This window comes from Canis lupus, chromosome 22 (genome assembly GCF_048164855.1).
Source record: "Canis lupus baileyi chromosome 22, mCanLup2.hap1, whole genome shotgun sequence".
Taxonomy (NCBI): domain Eukaryota; kingdom Metazoa; phylum Chordata; class Mammalia; order Carnivora; family Canidae; genus Canis; species Canis lupus.
The window spans coordinates 10,388,720-10,407,477 of record NC_132859.1 but is presented as its reverse complement, the minus strand read 5'-3'; the positions used below and the strand labels follow the sequence as shown (position 1 = coordinate 10,407,477).

The window sequence follows — 18,758 nt, the reverse complement described above, 5'->3', positions numbered from 1 at the left end:
CTAGTTGTATTGAATGCAATTAATGAATGTTGTTGACTGACAAGCAAATGAATTAGTCTTCCATAAAATTTACTGTTTAGTCTTCATTAAATTTTTTCCATTATCAAAATGAATAGACTTTAAGTAGTTAACTTAAAAACAAGTAATAAAATGACCAGTAAATAAGTCATGATTTTATCATCTACTTCTTAATAGCCAAGGCTCTTGGTTGCCAATGATAGCACTCCAGCACAAACTAATCAAAAATGGAATGCATTGCTTTTTAAATGAAAAAAGCAGGCTAAGGTAGCCATTAGCAGAGTTGCAGCCACATGCCCAAAGACATCAGTAATCTTCTGATCACTACCCTGCTTTTCTGGGATTGACATTTTTGTCACTGGGTTTCCTGATGGTACCAAAGATGGCCAAGGAGAAGTTTTAAAATTCTGTTTCAAATGCTCCGCTAATCCAGATGCAAAATACCTCATGCCCAAAATGTCTGTCAGAAATTCTGTAGTGGTCTCTTACTGGCTCAGCTTCAGTTGCCAACCCACCTCTGAGCCAATTATTATAGTTTGTGTTGATAGAATATTGATTGGCCAAATGATTATGCCCAGATTTGTCCCCAGTTCCATTGACTAAAAGTGACAGTGAGTGACAGATAATTTTTCAGAGGAAATAAGGGATATTGTTACCAAGATAGGAGGAAGAGATGCTAAGTAGATGAAAATAAGTATTTTCTGAGATCTCAGATCAGCTATTACTCTCTGCCAGCTTTGGCCTGTGTTCTCTATGAAATACTCATTGATTTAGTTGATGACTTCAGATTTCATTGATGGCAGTTAATACTTTGAAAAAGGCAATTATTTTTACTGCTAGAGGGAAAATATGACTTGACATATTCTTTGTATCATAGGATTAATTATATTTTAAGAGTTAATAATTCTAGTCCTAAAAGACTTTAAAGCCCACCATTTGATTAATAGCTGAAGTTTCAATATAAAGTGAATTCACTTACCAATCCAATAATCATAAGCATTTGCTTCTGGTACATGGAGGATGCATAACAGGTGTGATTTCATAGTCATTAGAAAAAAGTATAGACTTTGGCCCAGGGTGCAATCCTGGAGACCCAGGATTGAATCCCACGTCGGGCTCCCGGTGCATGGAGCCTGCTTCTCCCTCTGCCTATGTCTCTGCCTCCCTCTCTCTCTGTGTGTGTGTGTGTGTGTGTGTGTGTGTGACTATCATAAATAAATTAATTAATTAAAAAAGAAAAATAAATAAAAAAAGAAAAAAAGTATAGAAAAATATGTGTATTTACCGTAAAAAAATGAAAACTATTTGAGTATTAAAATGTAAAATGCCATCTTTCTGTGGCTCGTTTTCTGAGACTTAGCATGTGGATTTTTTTCTTCTAAGATAATCAAAGCAAAAAAAAATTATTAGTACCAATCATATCAATACTACCTTTAAAAAATTGCTAAAATATTGTGCCTATGGATAAGGAGTTAAAAACAGAACAAAATATAAATACTTTCAGAAAGTTAATGTCAAAATAATGTCCTTCATAATATAGTCACCATGACAGACTCCTTTTTCTGTTAACTTTTCCATTATATTAAAACATTTTGAAACTCTCTTTTGGGAAGAGCCTCAAGACCAGTTTATAAACCACTAGAGAAAGCATCTTTGTTATTATCACATCACATATCTTCTCTACAGTTAATTAAAACAATTTAAACCTACAACTTCCTCAACAGATTTGACTTAAAGTGACTCCCTGTTAATTCCTATAATCATATATATCCCAAAAGATGAGTACTTGTCATGGTAGAGGATAGTCAAAGAGTGGATCACATAAAGTTAATTCCAAATAAAATATTTTTCTTATCCAAAATTATAAAAAAATATTTTAGGTAATTACAACATCTTCAGAATAGGTGGCCAACCTTCAGGGACAAAACTAAAGAGAAAAACTTCCATCTAAGAAATGTCATTATCTTATGGTCCCCTTTAATATTTACATATTTACTGTGCATTATAAAAATTGGCAATCAATGTAGCTATGTAGGTAAAACATAGTTCATTTTTTAAAGTTGAAAGACCATCTTAAAGGTGAGGTCTAAAAAGGGGATGAGGTGCCTAGGTGGTACATTCAGTTTAGCATCAGACTCTTGATTTTGACTGAGGTCATGGTCTTGGGGTGTGGGATAGAGCCCTGCTTCAGGCTCCATGCTCAGTGGGGAGTCTGCTTGAGATTTTTCTCTCTCCCTCTCCCTTTGTCCCTCCCTCCACTCTTTGTCTCAAGTAAATATTCAAAAAATAATTAAAAAGGATAATATGAATTCATTTTAGAATAAATGCACTTGTATGAGATTATTTTTAATATGCTATTCTTAAAGCTTTTAATTAAATCTTAAGTTTTATGATACACTTTTTAAACTCAGATATAGTCTACTTTACTCATCTCTAAAGCAGTGTTTCTTTAGCTGAAAAGCAGAACGATTTCAGAATCATACCTTCCAGGGAAATCAATCAGCTGATAAAATGGCAGGCTCATGGCTCTGCTAGGATTAGTGTGCTGATGAAGCCAAGTTCACAGGTTTGATCCCTAAGTGGGCCAATTTACTTTGCTGCAGGCAGTCCCTTAGACCCTGGCCTGACATCCTGCAAATGGGAACCATCAGTCATAAGGAGAAGCTAGGAAAAAAGTGAGGGTGGAGTAGAGCCAACTCCCCCCCACTGTAGGAAAACAACTCCAAGTCCAGGCCAGCTGATGGTTATGTGGTAGCATTTCTCCTGTAAATAAAAGAGGGAGCTATCTTCCAAATGATAGTGAATTGGCACAGGTCAGAGTATAAATATGATCTGCAGAAATGCACTTTAAGATAAAGGATGTCAACAATTATTGAACTAGTAATTAATTGTTGGTTTGATGAGGGTTGAACCAAGTATACTAGAAGGTTTAGAGAGACCCCAAATGAATTTATTTATAGTGTATTTGTTACTAACTTCCAAGAAACATTGGCTGCTGCTCAAACAAAAGAGAAAATGTAGCTACTAGCTGAGTAATTATGTTAATAGACTGGATAAAACAAAAACCATCAAAGCATTATATGTCAAAGTTTTATTTAACTCATTAATGAGGGAACTAGCAAGATGAAAAAGACGTTCCAAATAAAATTTAAGAACGGGATTTATTTTTTTAGTCAGTAGGAAAAATATAAAAGCTGAACCAAATACCAAATTAGATTTAAAAAAACTGATTAAAATCCTACAGGGCAATAAAACCATCACACCTTACCAGTTTACAGAACTGTAAAATGGCCCTAATCAGTTGTGCAAACAAAGCTATATTCCCTTAGAGCATATTAGAAACAGCTGGAGAGTTTTAAAAAACATGATAACTAGGTCTTACCCCCCAATAGTCTGACTTAATTGGAAACCGAGTTAAGGCCTGAGCAGCAAGATTTTTAAAACCTCCCCAGGTGATTCTAATGTGCAGCCATGTTTGAGAACCACCGCCCTAGCAAGTGCTATGAGCTTTCACATGAGCTTTCAACAATTTGACCTTCCACCTTGCTACTCAAAATGTGCAGCATTGTCCAGCAGCACTGCCATCACCTGAGAGCTGTTAATTTGGAATGTGGGCTCCCACGCCAGATGTGTAGAGTCAAAATCTACATTTAAAAAATATCACCAGGAAAAAAAAAAAAAAATAAAATCACCAAGTAATTCGGGTGCACAGTAAAGTTTGAGAAGCGCCTTTCAAATATGATATTGAAAGGACTTGCCATTACTTTTTTTCCTGATATCGAAGCTTTAGGAAAATTTTCCTAACTCCAAGAAACTGCCAAATCTCTCTAAAACAGCCCAAAATAGCACTTTAACAATAAGGACATTCGTGGAGAGGGAAATCAACTCTAAGCTGAGAAATCTGCTAAATCAGTCAATGGTCCTACTTCCCAGGATCCTCAGTTACCAGGCAGGTCAACTGAGGCAACAGACTTAGGAGTATTTCAGATGATAGAGGGTTTTTAAGGGATCTTAGGGTTAAGCATTATTCTTTATGTATTACCTTTACTAAGAGGTGTTGGCAACTGGGAAAGGGGTTGTCAGAAATGTGCCAATCATGTTAACCACCAGCCAGTTGTGTAAGAAGTAGAGTATACTAGCCATGAAGAAGAAGAAAAAAAATGTGTTTGAATGCCTAATTACAATAGAATAAAAACTTTTCAGTGAAATGTTTTTAATTTACTCAGCATCAAGTTCCTAAAATTTTTTTTAAGATTTTTTATTTATTTATTTATTCATGAGAGAGAGAAAGAAAGAGAGGCAGAGACACAGGCAGAGGGAGAAGCAGGCTCCATGCAGGGAGCCCGATGTGGGACTCCATCCCGGGACTCCAGGATCATGTCCTGGGCCGAAGGCAGGCGCTAAACCGCTGAGCCACCCAGGCTGCCCAATTTCCTAAAATTTTGAGGGTCAATGTATTAACCCACACTTAGTGTTAACTATATTTTGTAAAAGGCTGACAAGGGAGTTAACTATGCTTTAAGTTTTCATACTCAAGTAGTGATCACGCAAGACCCTCAATGTAGCTACTGACATCTCAGAAAACATGAATAATGTTAAAAAGTGGAAATTTCCAGAAATGAGTTTTTTTACTTTGACACCTATATTCGGTTTTCAAAGTCCTACCAATTAAACAAGCCTTTAATTCATGTATTTGTAATACATTTATTAAGTACTGGGTATTTTTCTATGTTTATAGTTGTGAATGAAAAATATGGTCCCTGTCCTTATGGAGCTCACAGTCTAGTATAGAAAGAAGGGTAGTAAACGAATAAAACAAATGTTTTTGTTATAAAAAAAAGCTTGGTAAGTATAATAAAAGAACAGGGTCATTTAAATGAAAATTACTTAATGTGTAAATAAGTTTATTATCTGTAGCTTTACAAGTCTTTACAAATAAGTTCTCAAATCATAAAAATTTCAATCATAAAATATATAAAATTAGTAGCCATACATTTTGCTAAGGCTGCCAGATGTACTTGGCTCTGCTTAATTTCTCAATGATAAGAAACATCCAAAAGCTCTGACAGTGATTCTCCAGCTTTCTTTTTCTTCACTATGGCAAAAATTGATAGTTTTCTCTGAGCAGATGAAAGTATGAAGTATCTTCCAAAGACCTAAAAAAAAAAAAAATCACAGAGATTTTAGTTAGGGCCAGAGATGAAATGTAAATATTGATTCAGTGACTTTAAATCCTCTCTGAAACAGGAATGATAGTTACACACACACACACACACACACACACACACAGGTAATCTCCAATTTCAAAGATGTCGATTTGGTAACATATTTCATTAAACCCAGTAGAGAACTACAAATAACATCACAATTGAAAAAGTATGAAGCCCTTGTGTCATAAGAAGATTATCTGAATATTTTGTTTTGGTTTTCTTTTCTATGGCAGTAGGGTTTTTTTCCCATTTGATATTCTTAAGCTTATCATGCTTATTTTGTCATGGTTATAACTACTATCATTTGCATTACTTATCCAGAATGCATCCTCTTCCCTTATTTAATGCTTTCGTTACTGCTGGCTCCTCTGACCCCTTACCTCTAAGCTTCTCCTGAAGTCTATTTCCTCTTTACTCTCTGGCGGTCAGTTTGAGACACGCTTCTCAAGTTGTGATTTTCAGAACAAATAGATCTAAACTCCTATATTCCTTCTTCCAAAGAACCCAGAAGGAGAAAAATAAGCCAGACTATTCAACAATAAAGGTACCTACACATAATCAATAAGGAACTGCATCAAATGTTCTTGCCACAGTCATCCCGATATTTTTTTCATTTTTTCCAGTTTTATTGAGATATACTTGACATAGAACATCACATGAGAGTTAGTTGTACAACATGGTTTTTCAAATACTTATGTATTGCAAAATGATTAGTACATCCAGTCATCACTACACATTGTTACAACTTTTTCCTGGTGATGAGAACTTTAAAGTCTACTCCACTAACGACTTCCAAGTACACAATGCAGCACTATTGGCTTTAGTCACCATACTGTACATTACCTTCCAATGACTTCTTTATTTTAGAAGTGGAAGTTTATACCTTTTCATGCCATTAACCCATTTCTCCCACATGCCGAATCTGGCAACCATCAATCTGTTCTCTGCATCTATGAAATGCTTTCTTTTTTAGATTCTACATATAAGTGAAATCGCAAAATATGTGTCTTTCTTGGACTGATTTCACTTATCATAAGGTCCACCCATGCTGGATTTCCTACATTTTTATGACGGAATATTTCTGCATATGTATGTATACACAAAATGTATGTATATATTTTCTTTACCCATTCATCTGTCAATGGACACTTAGGTTATATCCATGTCTTAGCTATTATAAATAATGCAATGAACATGCAGGGGTATAAATTTTTTCAAGATAGTGGTTTCATTTGTTTGAATATATATATACACCCAGAAATATGCCAGATAAAATGATAGTTCTATTTTTTTTTAATTTTTGAGGAACCTCCATACTGTTTTCTGTAGTGACTGTAATAATTTACACTCCCTATCGTGTGCAAAGTTCTCTTCTTTTCCACAGCCTTGCCAACACTTCTCATATTCTTTTTTTCCCTGAAGATAACCATATAATAAGAATGAGGTCATATTTTATTGTCGTTTTCATTTACATTTTCCTGATGATTAGTGATACTGAATACCTTTTCATGTACCTGTTGGCCATTTGTAGGTTTTCTTTGGAAAAAAAAAAGTCTATTTGGGTCCTTTACCCGTTTTTAACGAATTGGTTTTTTGCTATTGAGTTGTATGTGTTCTTTATATATTTTAGATATATCAATCTTTATGAGATATAAGATATGCAAATATTTTCTGTAGGTTGCCTTTTCACTCCGTTGATTTGTTTGCTGTGCATAAGCTTTCGAGTTTGATGTTCTGCATGTGTTTCTCCAGTTTCCCAGCACCACTTAATGAAGAGATATCCTTTCCCCATTAGATATTCTTGGCTCTCTGGTCAAATATTGGTTAACTGTATATGCCAGGGTTAGATTCCAGGCTCTCTATTCTGTCCCATTGGTCAATGTGTCTATTTTTGTGCCAGTATCATAGTGTTTTTATTACTATGGCTTTGTAGTATAGTTTGAAATCTGGAAGCATGATACCTCTAACTTTGCTCTTTTCTTTTAGGATTGCTTTGGCTATTTTGGGGTCTTTCATGGTTCCACGCAAATTTTAGGATTATTTCTTCTATTTCTGTGATATATGCCTAGGTATTTTGATGGGAATTCCATTGAGTCTATAGATGGCTTGGGTAGTATGGACATTTAACCATATTCTTCCAATCTATGAACATGGGATGTCTTTCCATTTGTTAATGTCTTTGATTTTTTACAAGTAATTTTTGTAGTTTTCATTGTATAGATCTTTTACTTCCTTGGTTAAATTTATTCCTAAGCTTTTTATTGTTTTTGATACTATTGGGAATTAAGTGAATATTTTAGGTGTGCCATCATTAGTGCAAATGTATGCAATTGATTTCTCTACGTGGATTTTGTATCCTGCCACTTAGTTAAAATTAACAGTTTTTTTTAAACTTATCCTTTGTGATTTTCTAGATAAAGAATCCTATTTACAGGAAAAAGAAAATTTTAATTCATCCTTTCTTATTGGGATGCCTTTTATTCCTTTGTCTTGCCTAATTGCTCTACCTCGAACTTCTAGAAATATATTGAAAATAGGACTGGTGAGAGTGAGCATCTTTTCCTTGTGCTCAATCTTAGGGGGAAACACTTTGAATTGATCTCTATTGAGCATAATGCTAACTGTTAGTTTGTTGTATATGGCCTTCATTATATTTAGGGAGGTTTCTTCTATACCCAGTCTGTTGGGGGGTTTTATCACAAAAGGATGTTGTATCTTGTCACAAGGTTTTTCTGCATCTATTAAAACAATTGTGCAATTTTAATCTTTCATTTTATTGATAAAATGTACTTTATTTACTGAGTTTTGCATATTGAACCATTCTTGCATCCCAGGGATAAATCCTACTTAGTCATGGTATATAATGCTTCTACTGTGTTCTTGAATTTGTTAATTTAGTAATTCAATCAGCTTACTGATACTTTGTTGAGAATTTTTACATCTACAGTCATCAGGAATAATGGTCTATGGCTTTCTTTTCTTGTGGTATCCTTATCTGGTTTTGGTATCTGGCCTCATGAGTGTGGAAGTGCTTCCTCTACCACAATATTTTGGAAGAGTTTGAGGATTGGTGTTGATTATTCTAAATTGATATTATTCTAAATGTTTGGTAGAATTCTCCAGTGAAGCCATCTGGTCCTGAAGTTTCCTGTTGGGAGTTTCATGACTACTAATTCAATCTCTTTATGCATTATTGCTCTGTTCAGATTTTCTTTTTCTGCCTGATACAAGCTTGGTAAATTGTATGTTTCTAAAAATACATCCATTTCTTCTAGATTATGTAATTTTTTTGGCATTTAACAGTTCATCGTAGTCTCATATGATTTTATGTCTTTCTATAGTATCGGATATATTGTCTATGCTTTTATTTTTGAGTCTTTTTTTTTTTCTTAGTCTAGCTAAAGACTTGTCCATTTTGTTTATCTTTTCTATTCTTTTTTTCTGGTCTCTATTTCATTTATTTGCACTCTTATCTGTATTATTTCCTTCCTCCTGCTAACTTTGTGCTTAGCTTTTTCTAATTTTTCTAGTTCCTTAAGGTGTAGATTGTTTATTTGATCTAACTTCTTATTGATAGCAATAAATGCATATAACTTTTGGAATTGCTTTTGCTGTATCCCACAATATTTAATATTGTGTTTTTTTCATGTTTCATATGTTAACTTGGATAAGTTACTTCCATTTTGATTTCCTTTAAATAACCACTGGGTCAAAGAAATGTGTTGTTTAATTGCCACATATTTCCAGATCTTCTCATTTTCCTCTTGTTGATTTCTAGTTTTATATCATTGTGATCAAAAAAGATGATTGGATGATTGGTCTGATCTCAGTCTTCTTAAACGTGTTAAGATTTGTTTTGTGGACTATCAGATGATCTATCCTGGCAAATGTTCCATGTGTACTTGAAGAATATGTATTCTGCTGTTTGGGGATGGGATATTCTGTAAGTGTCCTTTAGGCCTATTTGATCTAATTCTATTTTGGTCTAATATGTACGTAAAGTCCTATATTTCCTTATCTGATTTTCTCCCTGGATGATCTATGCATTGTTGAAAGCAGGGTATTAAATTCGCCAACTATTATTGTACTGTATTATTTATTTTACCCTACTGGCCTGTTGGTCTGTTAATATTTGTTTTATATATTTAGGTAACTCTGGGGTATATAAATACTTACAAATGTTATATCCTCTTGTTGGATTGATCCTTTTCTTTATATGATGACTTGTTATTGAAGTCTTTGATTTGATATAAGTATAGCTACTGCTGCTTTCTTTTGATTTCCTTTTGCTTGGAATATTCCCCATTTCTTTATTTTCAATCTATGTGTGTCCTAAAAGCTGAAGTGAATCTCTTTTAGGTGGCAGTTGCTTCTTGTTTTGTTTTTTGTTTTTTGTTTTTTATCCATTCAGCCACTCTTATTGTAGAATTTCATCCATTTACATTTAAAATAATTATTGATAAGTATAGGTACTTACTGTCGTCATTTTGTTCATCGTCTTCTGGATATTCTACAGTTTCTTTGCTCCTTTTTCTCTTCCTCTATTCCTCTGTGATTTTATGATTTTCTGTTGTGATATGCTTAGAATCCATTATTTTGCCTTTGTGTATCTATTATAGGTTTTGCTTTGAAGTTACCATGAAGGTTCTATAAAACATCATATATTTATAAGTCTATTTTAAATTGGTAGCAACTTACATTTAAACATATGTTAAAGCTCTACCTTTTTATAGCACAGTTCATGTTTTCACCTTTGCATTCATTAATAAATTATTGTAGGCATAGGTTGACTTTTGTCTTTCACTTTCATATTAGATTTATAAGTTAGTATGCACTATTATTACAACATTAGAATATTCTTAATTATGGATTTACTTTTACCAATGAGATTTATACTGTTAGGTTTTCCTTGTCGTTTTTATTCATCTTGAATAACTCCCTTCATCATTTCTTTATAAGCCCAGTCAAGTGGTGATGAACTCCCTTAGCTTTTACTTGTCTGGAAAACAAGTATCTTTCCTTCAATTCTGAGGGACAACTTTATCAGGTAGAGTATTCTCAGTTGGAAAGTTTTTTTTTCCTTTAGCACTTTGAATATATTGCATCACTCCTTCTGGTCTTCAGAGCTTCTGCTAAAACATCTGCTTATAGTCTTATGGGGGTTCCCTTATAAATAGTTACTTTTCTCTTGCTGCTTTTAAGATTCTCTTCTTGTCTTTAAATTTTGACAATTTAATTATAATGTGTGTCCCAGTGTGAGTCTTTGAATTTATCTTATTTGGAATTCTCTGGGATTCCTGGATCTGGATTTCTGTTTTCTTTTTTCCCCCCAGGTTAGGGAAGTTTTTAACCATTATTTCTTCAGATTAGTGTTTTGCTCTTTTCTCTCTGTCTTCTCATTATGGAGCTCCTATAATGTGAAAATTGGTCTGCTTGATGATGTTCCATAAGTCTCTTTTGCTGTCTTCACTGTATTTTTTTTTCTTCTCTGAATGAATTCCAATGTTCCTTCTTTGAGTTATTGATCTTTTCTCCCACTTCATCTGGTCTGTTGTTGAACACCTCTACTGAATTTTTCAGTTCAGTTATTGTATTCTTCTCTGATTTCTGTTTGATAGTTTCTCATATTTTCTATCTTTTTGTTGAAATTTTCACTTTGGTCACGCATTGTTCTTTTGATTTTGGTGAGCATCTTTATAACTTTAAACTTAAAAAAAAAGATTTTATTTATTCATGAGAGACACATAGAGAGGCAGAGAGAGAAGCAGGCTCCATGCAGGGAGCCAGATGTGGGACTCGATCCCAGGAACCCAGAATCATGCCCTGGGTCTAGGGCAGGCACTCAACCACTGAGCCACACGGGAATCTCATAACTTTAAACTCTTTATTAGGTAAATAATTAATCTCCATTTCATTAAGGGTTGTTTCTGGAGTTTTATCTTGTCCTTTCTTTTGGAACATATTCCTCTGTTTCTTCATATTTTTTTTGATCTATGTTGTTTTCTGTGGATTAAGCAGTCCACTCTCCCCATCTTGAAGGGGTGCAGGAAATGAAAAACTTGTCGTTCAGCCTAACTCTAGCTTTTTGTCCTCTCTGAAAACTTTGTGATTGTTGGAACATGTATCTTTGTAATTGAGGGTGTACCAAAACTTGTTAGCATTTCAAAGGAGGAAAATCTCAGTCAGCACCTAGATGCAGGCTGAATGGAAGACAGATCTACAGGGAACAGTTTTCAAGTATTCAAGTAAGCCCCTTTTAGGAAGACTGGAAGATAGATACCTCTAATCCACTCCCTCAGTGCTAGCCAAGAACCTTCTCTTTGTTTGCCACAGTCCCACTAAACCCACAAACACAGTGCTGCTGGTTAACAGAGCCAGGCTATCAAAGGATAGCCTCTGGGCTTTAGCCACAAAAGGTAGGGTTCCAGATATATGCCCAAACTTCTTTCCCAGAGATAGTGGTGACCAATTTTGATGTGGGTTTTTTTTTTCTACCTGACATGTAGGGGTCACTCAGCCAGTTTCTGGGTTTCTTTCAGAGTGAATTATTCCATACATAGCTCTAGATTTGGTGAGTCTGTGGAAAGAAGGGAATTCAGCGGCCTCCCTAATCTCCTGCCATCTTTAACCAGAATCCCTGTTCTGAGCTCCTTGAAATCTTTTCTTATTTGTTGGGACTTGAGAGGTGCAATGAGTCATAGCCCTTTTCTTCTCTTACTGAACCTTTTCATGTGTTTCATCTTTCTCTTTGTCACTGTAGGTAAATTGGCCATATCTCCAAAGTTAATACCTTCTCTCATTCACAGAGGCCCATTTTTTTTCTCTCCTGCCCCCAAACAAAGGTAGGGACAATGTTTTAGGATGAATTTTTCTTAGATTCATAGAACAAAGAAGAAATAATGTATTAATTTTCTCAGGAAGGTTCCCTTTAGATGATATAAAAATGAAGGTTCAGGGATATTAAATATAGAGATTATAGTGAGACTTCAAGCTATAGAAATGTTTAATTCATTTATGTACTTCAAAAATATCAATATTTATTGATGACTTTTGATGTAGGAAAGACATTAGGGTTTGAAGCTGACAGCTAAGAAACATTTCTTGAGAAATCTTCAGTGCAAAAAAAGGTGGTTTTATTAAACCACAGATAAGACCTGTGGGCATAAAGCTTCAGTGGGGTCATGAGGAGTGGCCCATTATAAACTTTCAAATTGGGAAGGGGTTAGGGATAGTGTTAGCCTCCTAGGTATTTTGGAAGCAAAGTTTCTAGGACCTTAAGAGGACTAGCTATTGTTGGGAAAAGCTCAATTATTGCTGTCTAATAAAATCTTAATCATGAGACCCTTCAGATGTATATCACTGAGTCATATGCTTTGGGGATGACTGCCAACATGTATCTTAGGGGGTAAAGAAAGTGTCCAAAGGAATTTTTATACATTAAAGTAGACCTACAGGATCCTGGAGGTTAGCCTAAGCTTGCTTTTTGTCTTTAGCATATTATTAACATCCAGGCAGCTGAGTTCCTAAAGGAATGTCACTCTGCCTATTTCAAGGACTTGTCAATGGGCTATGGGTAGAAAATTTATTTTTTCTTTTGCCTTTGTTTCCCACATCAACTTTTGCAACAGCAGGCACTGGGTATACAGTATATAATATATTTCCTGCTTTCATAGAGCTTACAGTCCAGTGGGATGAACAGATAGCAACAATAATAACAATTTTAGGTTTATCATAGTGATAGAACAGAAAAAAGAGCATCTCATCATAGATAGCATGAGGCTGGAACTACCTCAGTAGTGTGATTCAGAGAACATTCTCTCACATTTTAGCAAGATACTGTACCCTAAGAATAAGTTAAAATAGCAATTTGCCCTTCCCTTACAGCTTCATTGAGACCACAATATTTCCTGTGAGAATCTTCATTTCCACATCCCTAAAACCAAAGCAAAACTCACTATACCTTTTAAAGCCTGTTCTTTCCTACTTTAGTTCTACCCTCAATGTATGCCAGGTCCTTTTTAGTTAATTGGTTATAGACCCTAATCTCCTAATATGCAAATAATGTCAGGTCTGTAATTTTAGTTTTAAGTGCATTCTCCTCAGACCTTACACAGATTTTTTTTGACACAAGGTTTCCCAACAGTGGTGCTATTGACATTTTGAGCTAGATAACTCTTTACTGTGTGTTGGGCGGGAGGGTTGTCCTGGACATTGTAAGGTTTGTAGCAGCATCCCTGGCATCTATGCATTAGATGCCAGTAGCATCTGCCCCTGTATTTTAGCAACAAAAAGCATATCCACACAGTCAAATGTATCCTGGGGCATGAGTCAAAAGTTCTGCCTTCCTCCCCTGCCTCCCAAATTGAGAATCACTGATTTTTTTTAAGATTTTATTTATTTATTCATGAGAGACACAGAGAGAGGCAGAGACATAGGCAGAGGGAGAAGCAGGCTCCCTGTGGGGAGCCCAATGTGGGACTCGATCCCAGGACCCCAGGATCATCACCCAGGTTGAAGGCAGATGCTCAACCACTGAGCCACCCAGGCGTCCCTGAAAATCACTGATTTAAAATTCTGGCTTCTTTGCATCTAGGTAGAAATTCAACTTTAACTAGAGCATTAAACTACAAAGGATAGGCTTTTCCTGAGTTGTATGTAGTGTACAGAGTTTAAGACCTCCTGGTAATTAATATTCACCTTTTGGTATTTATCAAAATTGTAACCTCATTAAAATAGCCAAATTTAAACACTGAAAAACTAAAATGCACTGGAGCATTGGGACAAGTGTTTAAACAAACACATCTAAAGGCATTTAAAAAAATTGTACTTAGTTAATATACAGTGCAATATTGGTTTCTGGAGTAGAATTCAGTGATTCATCCCTGACATACAATACCCAGTGCTCATCACAAGTGTCCTCTGAAGGCACATTCTTATTCTGACAGGGAACACTTGTCTGTCACCAGGAAAGGCTGGCATCTTGGCTTCTCTGCTTTCTTTCCCTAAGCTGCTGTAACCTCTTCTGTTTCAACAACAGAATATTCTATCTATGCCCCTTCCCACTAGTCAGCGAGGAAGATCATTCTCCTGGCTGTCTGTACTACTCAGTCTCCAGGTCTTAAACACTTTTAATTCAAATGGATGAAGCCTGAATTTAAAAAAGGCTGGGGGGGGGGGGGCGGCGGGGAGTTGAAAGAGGAGTACAGAGCACAGCCTGGGATTACTCCTGTTAGGAATGTAGCTTCCCACCTATGCCAAGGAGTTGAGAGAGTTCCTTCTCATCTCTGCTTGAGCCAAGAATTTATTAAATTAATTTGCATATAATACTTAATTAAGTAATGAACAGTCTCTTCACAGACTGTCCCAGCACTTATCAAGCTGCATCTTCCACAAACTGCCAAGTTAAGATCTTAAAAAACTACCACTTAGAGTATTTTGACAAGATTTTAGATCAGAGATTTATATTAAGGAGTGCAATGAATATTAAAATTATACAATTCTCAGTTTTAGTTGTTTTCCAAAACATTTGCCTTATTTCCTGTTTAAAATATTTTACATGTGGATTGTAAAATGGTATGTTTTTCAAAAGTTTTTGGCCATTTCTGATAAAGTTAGATTACATCAACCCTCTCCCCAGCAATTCTATTCCTACAAAATGTAAACACATATCCACAACAAGGCTTGTGCAGTAAGGTCCACAGCAGTCTTATTCAGATTAGCCTAAAACTGGAAACAGTCCAAATGCCTATCAGAAGAAAAAGAAACCAATCCCATTCTATTCATACAAAGGAACACTACCCAGCAGTCAATAGGAACAAAGGGCTGATAAATGCAACAAAATGTAATCATGTATACTGCAGACATAATGCCAAGGAAAAGCAAAACAATCTATAGTGATAGAAGTCAGAAAATTGTTATGTGTGTCTGGGGGTGGAAGTAGATCAGAAAGAGCTGTAAAAGAGGGTTTGGGGAGTAATGGAAATATTCTGTATCTTGTTTGGATAATAGTATTAAAGTTTATATAAATTATCAGAACCCATTACTCTCAGCAAAGGACTGATCTTCTGAGCAGAAGATCAACAAAGAAACAAGGGCCTTGAGAATGACATACTGGACCAAATGGATTTCACAGATATATACAGAACATTCCATCCTAATGCAACTGAATACACATTCTTCTGAAGTGCACATGGAACTTTCTCCAGAACAGACCACATACTGAGTCACAAATCAGGTCTCAAGCCATAGCAAAAGATTGGGATTACCCCCTGCATATTTTCAGACCACAATGCTTTGAAACTAGAACTCAATCACAAGAAGAAATTCCAAAGGAACTCAAACACTTGGAGGTTAAAGAGCATCCTACTAAAAGATGAATGGGTCAATCAAGAAATTAGAGAATAATTTAAAAGATTCATGGAAACTAACAGAAATTGAAGTATAACTGTTCAAAATCTTTGGGATACTGCAAAGGTGCCCCCTAAGAGGGAAATACTTAGCAATACAAGCCTCCCTCAAAAAATTGGAAAAATCTCAAATACACAAGTTAACCTTGCACCTAAAGGAACTGGAGAAAGAATAGCAAATAAAACCTACACCAAGCAGAAGAGAGTTAATAAAGATTTGAGCAAAACTCAATGAAAGAGAGATCAGAAGAACTGTAGAACAGACCAACAAAACCAGGAGCTGTTCTTCGAAAGAATTAAGATAGATAAACCCCTAGTCAGACTTATTAAATTTGAGTCTTTCTTTTTAATAAAATCATGAATGAAAGATCACAACCAATATCAAGGAAATACAAATGATTTTATAAATTATCAAAAACCCATTGAACTAAAAACTTTTACTGAATATAAATCAAATTATAATAATACAAAAATGTATTGCCTATCAATTTTAGAAAAATAGAGAAAATATTCATAATCCCACTATTTGACGATTGTTCTCAACCTGTCTGAAAATATCTTTATTTTGTTTATTTTTTCATATTTCCTTAACCTGTAATCATAGAAGTGTTCCAGGGATTGATTCCTACACACCTTTTCTATTTTCACTCCTTCTCTGTGATTTCATCTAGTGTCACGGCTTTTAACTTTATCTGTAATAATTAATGATTCTCCAGTGCTTTTCTGTCTACTTGACATCCACATGGATATCTATTGGACATCTCAAAATTGATAGATCTAATACTAAGATCCTGAATATCCCACCAAACCTACTTGCATCTCACAGTTTTATCCATGTCAGTGAAAAAAGAAACCCATTCCTCTAGTGGCTCAAGCCTAAACTCAAAGCATGTTTTCTCATTCCTTTCACTTATAGCCACTTATACAGGAATCCAACCATTTCTCATTCCTTCAACTGCTACCACTCTATTTTGAGCCACCAACATTTCCAGTCTGGGTCATTCTTTCTAAGTGTTAACCTAGTCTCCTTGCCTTTATCCCGTCTTCTCTACAGTCTATTCTCCACACAGCAGGCACAAAGATCCTATTAAAATACAAATCACAAAAAAAATACAAATCAGAACAAGTTACTCATTTGCTGAAAATCCTGCAATTCCACCTCATTCAGGATACTGTGATCAAAAAGGCTTTAGATCTACCCACCCCAACCTCCACTTACTTCTTAGCTCCCATCTACTTTCACTGTCATCCTCAAACCTCTCCTTCTACGGTGCTGCCTTTTTTCTTGTTCCTGGAACACACCAGGTATGAATACACTTCAGGGCCTTTGTACCTGGAAACCATCCCTGAGATGTCTGTCGTATTCCCTTCTTCATCTCCTTCAGGTCTTAAGTTAAATGTGTTTTTTTTTTTTCCTCTGTGAGGCCTTCCCTAGCTACTCTAGCTAAAATGTCTATGTCTCCCCACCTAACCCCCAGTGCTGAGTTTGGCCATATAATTTATTTTCTAATTGCCACAACTGGAGAGTGAAAAGGGACATTATTGTTTATTGTGCTAACCCAACAGTCATAAGCCAGGACTGTTCCCCTTTCTGCTTTATTTATTTATTTTTTTTAGCCTTTATTTGATTGTCTGCTTTCCCCCCTCTAGAATGTAGGCTCCTTCAGGGCAGTGATTTGTGTTTTGGCATACAATAAATGGTCAATAAATATTTGTTAAATGAATGTATTTTTAAGTCAATGAAAAGGATTTGGCAATGATTTTTTTGGTTTATGTGAAATACATCAAATCCCCTGCTTTCTCCTATGTCATTCATACTCTGAAAATGATTGTAAAAAGGCTTAAATAGGCAAATTCATTTATGGAGTCAAACTTAAAAGTAAGATAGGGTGATATAGGACAAGTGGAGCAAAAGAACAGGTACTCTTTGTAAACAAAGCTCAGTGTGGAGTTTTTCTCCTTTAAAAAAAATACATGGCAAAAGAGGAAATTTACTAAAAAATAACAACCAAAAAACTGGCAAAGCTTCACATGTTTAGAAGGATCTAAAGCTTCTTTATCAATTGAAGAAAGCTTACTATTGCCTATTTATGAGGAAAATATGAAAAATTAAGGAAATATTTCTTGGGTATCTAGTAAGTGGAAATCAAAGAATTAGGTAGTAGGACAACAGAGACATGATGAGATGGTAAGGCAATGAGGGGGAAAAAAAACCCAACTCCGTATTTGCCCCTGTTTTAATTTCTTCTGAGCCGCTAAGCAGCATGTTCCCCAGATCATCCAGCTGGCTCCTACCACAGCACTGCCCATGAGGGAACACGGTTATTCAAGCTATAGGAATAGAGTATGGAAATATCTAATCTTCCACTGCAGCCCTACTACAGCTAGTTAGGAGGTTCAAAATTAATTTATATTCCAAAAGGAAAACTAATAAACTAAAAGGTAAACAATAGAGAACAAAAGATTAATTTGTAAAATGGAAAGCACAGTGTTGGTACATAAAAAAATTTAGGAATGTTGTTGTTAAAATGGGTGATGTGAAAAGATACCTCCCATATGTTAATTCCATATGCCCGCATTAGTGAATTGCACCACTATCCACCTGATACTCACCAGAAATGGGAAGGGTCCTCGATTCTATTGTCTGCCTCACTTTCTCACACTGCACTGCTTTCCCCTACACACTGCTCATTGGTTAGGAACTGTTTAAGTCTTTCTGAACCCATCCTTTCTTCTCCATTCTATTATTTGTGTGTGTGTGTGTGTGTGTGTGTGTGTGTGTGTGCATGCGTTGAATGCTTTAAGCTCCCATAATGTCCTAACTAGCCTAATGCAATAGTCTGCTTCTGGTCTCATTTTGTCATCCCACTTGCTCATCTTGCCAGTATATGGCCACAGTGTACTTTCTAATGGGAAAATCTGATCTTGTTACCCTTACACTGAAATTCTTCAAGAGTCCCTCTATAGCCTTTACAATAAAGTCAACGAGTCCTTAACCTGTCCTTAGGGCCTTTCATAATGTTTGTCCTTGCCAGCTCCCCAGGGTTTCCCAGTCTTCTCTACAAATTCATAAATATTTATATTTGGGGAGCGTGTATAAAGAGCCTGTGCAGAGTATGGGGAG

The 18,758-nt window shown here is 35.5% G+C and overlaps 1 long non-coding RNA gene across 2 annotated transcripts in view; it reads right to left on the bottom strand.

The window, feature by feature from the left end:
• Positions 1-4,905: 4,905 nt before the first annotated feature.
• The window catches only part of LOC140613882 (uncharacterized), a 317,930-nt gene continuing 304,077 nt past the window's right edge, over positions 4,906-18,758 (bottom strand). For both annotated transcript variants that reach the window (XR_012014766.1, XR_012014767.1), the window contains one exon: positions 4,906-5,174. This is a non-coding gene — a long non-coding RNA (uncharacterized lncRNA). The remainder of the gene's footprint in view (positions 5,175-18,758) is intronic.